This window comes from Punica granatum, chromosome 7 (genome assembly GCF_007655135.1).
Source record: "Punica granatum isolate Tunisia-2019 chromosome 7, ASM765513v2, whole genome shotgun sequence".
Lineage (NCBI taxonomy): Eukaryota > Viridiplantae > Streptophyta > Magnoliopsida > Myrtales > Lythraceae > Punica > Punica granatum.
Genome location: NC_045133.1, coordinates 5,677,203 through 5,683,045, shown reverse-complemented (window position 1 = coordinate 5,683,045; position 5,843 = coordinate 5,677,203).

Sequence of the window (5,843 nt, the reverse complement as noted above, 5' to 3'; positions counted from 1 at the left end):
TTCATACTTTTTATAAATAAGTAGTTTCATTATTAATTTTAATTATACTCTATATTGCTTATCATACAGACTGTTACGATGAATTAAAAATTGAAAAAAACTTTTCAACCCGCGGCATCACGCGGGTTCGCCCCCAGTGGCAAATGACAGCGTGATTTCTTTATATTTCTTAATGTACATTTTAGATATCCGTCCATCCTCAAGCCTAATCTTACTTGCTGATTGGGTCGAATTAGATAGCAATGACTCAAAAAGAATATACCTCATCCCCATGAATTTTACTATATTGTGTTCTTGGCATGTAGGACCTACCACTGATTAGTCGAAAGGGCATATTTATTTTTTCTTTCTCTTCTTTCTTTCTATTAGTATAGTGAGCAGCATGATCGACCTTGAAATTGATACCCATCTCTCTGTCTCTCTTTATATAAAGACGGCTCTGTCTTCACCTCACATTTTATTTTAATCATTTTGGGTTTTCCTATTTATTTTCAGTAATAAAGTCGAAGTGCCAGACAAAATCATTTGAATGCAACTTCCCCTGATCAGACGGTGGAGTTTCTTTCTTCACAAAATGGACAAAAGAAGGGCAATTTTAAGCAAAATATGTTTATCTCATTTGCACTTTCGTAAAAGTATTGCACCCAAGTTTTATACATTCTTAATATGGTTGCATTTTAGATTTCTAAAGCATTAGCATTTTGATCTATTGGTGCGATGCCTTATCGAGAGAGGAAATTTTTGTTATTATTTGGTCCGTTCTTTTACAAAAGAGAAATAAGTGATTGATTGGACGGAACCCTCGAGTTCTTAGATATCCTAGTCATCACTAATGGAATAAACAAAAAATGAAATCGAATGAAATATCTGTATATAAAATATTTTATGTCATTTCGTATAATTATTAATTTCATTCATTCGACTATTATCCGCTGTTGTACATGCACATGTAATTGAATTTACTTGGACACGGAAAATATCCTCGTAAGGTAGTTAAATAAAAGTGATTTCGTATCTCATGTTATTAGTGGCTGCGTTTCTATGGACTTCCATTGGTTCTTCTGCTGGGAAACCTTTCTTATCACGATCATCAAAAAGAGATCATGTCACTTACCCAATGTAAGCTAGCTGATACTATTTTTGCTTTAGTGATAAAAGAAAGCTTATTCAATTCTATGAGCAAAAAGGAAGAGGAAAAAGAGAAAAGGAATGTTCACTAATAAAAGGGTTTTTATAGGATGCCAATGTGTGAAGGCCTGAAGGGAGAAAACTATGGTAATTAATTAAACCGCACTTTATATTGTATATATATAGAGGAGACCTACTTCCTAGAACATTATTGAATATACTATTTGCTTTGCACAGAAAAAAAATCAATTATTTTAAATTTTAGAGCGCTCTTATATTCTCCCAATAACCAATTTAAAACTCTTTTCAATTAAAAAATCTAAAAATGTTATAAGGATGTACGTAACATCCAATAACTATTTACTTTCAAGATACGTGAGTGTTAAGAGGACTATGAGGCACACCTTTTAGGAGGATTTGGCATTTCTGATTATTTAATATGTTCATAATTCAATCTCACCTACTAGCAATAATCAAATTAAAGGTCCAGTTTGGTCCACATATATAAACTTGTATGACGCATTCGAGCTAGCCATAAAATACAAATTTACAAATAAATATACATACAACTTTAATTTTTAAAAATCCTCATATTAATTATCCTTGCCTTCTCTCCGTCCTTCTATGCGCATGGCATGGATGTAATCATTGATATATCTCACGTCAGAGATACAAGAAGGCCTCGTCCTAGCTTGTAGTTAAGAGCAAAAGACCGCTCTCATGTGGGTCACGTCCAAAACAGACAATACTTCTTCTACTTAATTTTGTTTTAGCTTAAGAGAATAATCACCATAAAAGAATGGCAGATTTTGGAGGGATTATTTTTTGGAGATTTCCGAGTGAGGAGACCCTTGGAAATCCTTTGACAAATTTCTGAATCCACCTACCAACACCCCAATTTGTCGAGAAATCTATACTTAAGTTTATCCCTTTCTCATGAAAATGCAAGAAAATGCATGTAAACTCATACAGTCATCGACAAAGTGACATAATGCATGACTCTTATCATTTATACACTCATTAAAAATTGTAATATGTTTTTAATCATATGATAATGCGATATTTTCTATGTTGAATTGAATACTTTACTCTTAACCGTCCTGTTCTAAGGTTTAGATTGTAACTTACTCCTTCAAATTACACCGTGATTTGAAGAGAATATATTGAGGTCCTATATATACGCTAAATTTGTCCATTGATTTCTATCGTGATGAATGTCTCTCCACTAAATCAACCTGTTATTGTTGGCTTGTCTTAATTAGTACCAACGATATGGTGGCAAAGGAATGCTTTGTAAAGTCCAAAGACTCGCACAAGCTCACCCAATTATTAATTCTTCCCATTCGAATTTTGTACCCCTTGGCCCTAATTAATATTCATACTTTTGAAGGAAATTAAAATTTCTACCCAAACGAAAGGCTTAATCTAAATTCCATATTTGTTGCATTAATGTCTTCATGGATTAAATGAGGGTAACCCAGGAGGAGTTCGTACCTGCAGGAGGATGGATGCATGCCGAGTGAAAGTCTAATATATTGTGCGGTCAATGTTAGGACCGATTTGCATAAATGTTTATATTTTTAAAATAGGTGTGGATGGGCATGCATGATGAGCGTTTAATTTCACTTTTTTGGAAAAGCATACTCGTTTAATGAGGAATCATCTTTTACGATCGACAATTGAGCCCCGAAGGTTCATGCTGTTGGAATTTATATTTCACTATGAAGTAGGCTACCACTAATTGTGTATTTGCAATTTATAAAAACATGCAGATCAGATTCAGTTGGTCAAGAGACCTGCGGATAACACAATTTTGTAAATAATATTTTAGTGAACATCACTCCTTAATTGGTGCACCTGGTGAATAGGTAGCAGTGTGTGCTTATTACTTCAATAAGCCTGCAGCGAGAAAGTCCATTCAAGTTATAATAAATTGTGAGCTAAGTATCCTCTCCTACTCTAATCAGTTTTTACAGTCCCATTGATGCCATCTAATTTGGAGGGTTAAGAGAAGAGAAAGCATCTAGTGAGATTGATCAATCGGTCAGGATACATGTAAGCCTCAATCTACAGTTTAGCATCAAGTTTGATTACCGACATGATGGTTAGGTATGTTATCAGTAATTATATAATTTTGGTCTATTTATGGTATTCCCTTGGAGTTAAAATCTTATTAGGATTTCTATCATGTAATATCAAAGACATCATTTGACAGATATGGTTCTCTTAATTTCGTTAATCCCGAATTAGGGTTCTGTCAAATTCAAAGAATTACCACCAGGTGCCTGCCTTAATATTTTACATCGATTCCAATTGACTGATTTCATTGCCAACGATATTGCCTTACCAATTTTATTTGTTGCTTCGATATTCTTGGTGAATTGAAATTATCCCTGATTGGAAGACTTCTAACGTTATTTGATCGCATGGTCACTGTGACGGCAGAATGGTGTTGACCTACATTTGATTTGACAAGAAATAGCCAAATTCTTGTCCTTTTTTCTTAACAAGAATGGTATATTGCATTTAAATTTTAAAGTTTGTTGGACGTACTAGCTCACGGAGTTGATTATTCCCATAGTGTTTCTGGTCACAGTATAACGATAATTCTCGGGACAAAAAATGTCACAGACATGTATTGCAATGAGTTATTTTGCGTGTTTAGCTCCCTCCTTTTGCATTCAGTGTTCATTACTGTGATAAATGAGGAGAGCTAATTTGATCTTTTTGAGTGAATCGGTATACAATATTATTGCCACCTAATTGGATGAGAATATTTCTCGATTTTCCTTCGCCAACTAAAACCAATATACAATGTCCAAATTTTATACAATCTTGAAATTTAAGGATGACTTTAGGATGCATTAGGAATTGCACTCGAATAGTTATCTATACATGAAGTGATCTGAGAGACATTGAAACCTCAAGTCTCTTCAAGTCAGATAACATATATGCAGAAACATATTAGCGCATTTATTTTTGTGTGAGAGACCGTTTCATGAGTTGATGTGAGTTGTAGCCGCCAAAGTGGCCGTTCACTACCAATAAAATTGTTGGCTGAGTGGTGAGCAACTCACCCCCATAAAGAAGAGAACACAAGTTCAAACTCCGGGAAGCGCATTTGTTCGTAGTCAGACCCCATAGAGCTTCTGGATACCAGCGTACACACCGAAAAAGTGTCCGTTCGCTAAATTCATAAATTTCGATCTCACATACCATTATTTAGAATGTCTTTGATCATTGTACATGATCATCTGCCCAAAGGTGATCGGTTTTCAAAGTTGAGAAATTTCTTGGGACCGCCTCATGTAAAGTGTTCTAATTACATGTCATGTCTTCTACCCAAAGGTTATCATATGATGATGTACATGAACACTCAATTTTAAATACTCATTTATAATTTTGGAGTATAAAATAATTTGTCCATCGAGCGCTAATGTTGCATAATTTCATTTGGACAATCTCCATACTAACAATGTTGATTCCACATCATACTTTTAAGATCTGACATGTTCAAATTTCAATATTTTTGTGAAGTTCGAGACATTTGATTTTGGCCTGGTTTTGACTCATAAAAAGATTATTGTGCTACTGCTATTGTAGTGGAAAGTGTGGTATAATTGGTGGGAGGCATCTATTCATATAAAATCCACTAACCAAAAAGATATTGTTGTTTGAGTTTACAATAAAGTTCATATGCATGAAAGAATTTTCTCTTTTGGGATTTATGCATAAGCTATTGCATAATATAGAATTAAATTCCAATGTACGGCATTTATCTAAAAATTGAAAGTATGACTATGTGAAAGTGTTAGGGAAGTATTCCTTTTTGAAGAAAGTCCACATCTAGTTGAAGCTAAAATTTTGTGTTTACATTCTTTTATTGTATTTTGAGTGTAGTCAAAGCGGTTTTGTTTGGTTATACTAATTAATTATGCTTTTCTAACCCAAAAAAAGAAAAGAAAAGGAAAGAGATATCAGAAAAACCCTATTAGGATCTCAGTTGAAACCTTATGTTCAAAAAGTTAGAAAATATTTTCTTTTATGCCACTGAAGGATTTAAGAAATAAGTCAGATTGATTTCGTTAGAATTGTATTGAGAAACTTGATTGCAAATTCAATATGCTTGTATTTTCGTTAAATTACGCTGGGATTTTATTTGGTCTAATTTAAATGGTCTTTTTTTACTTGTGACTTTAGAAATATCCTAATTTTATTTATTGCCCACCTTATTCATCACTCAAACTTTGACGTGGCCATGACTACTTAATGAATTTCAAACTCCTACACTGCAAGTTAAATTCATCAACTTGAAATTAGTAGAACCATTAATTAATTAATTTTAATATTTTTTTAGTAATTTCTTTATTTACGTATAAATAACCTATTTCAATTAGTCATCAATTAAAATAGTTTCTTTTTGTTTGTGACACTAAAAATGTCGTAACTTTTTTCAGTGATACGCAAGGGTACACTTCACTATTGATTAAGACTAATTCATGCTTGGGTTTTGACTTGCCCATGATCACGAGATACTCGTAATGAACATCGAACCTCGACACTGCAAGTATAGTTCGTCCACTTAAAACCACTGTTATCAGAACCGGACCGGACCGGTCGGGGCTTTGACCGGTCCGGTTCTACCAGTGGACCCAAAGTGTATGAAATTATGAATGAACCCATGAACCCAAAAAATCGAGCAATTCTTCAAGGAA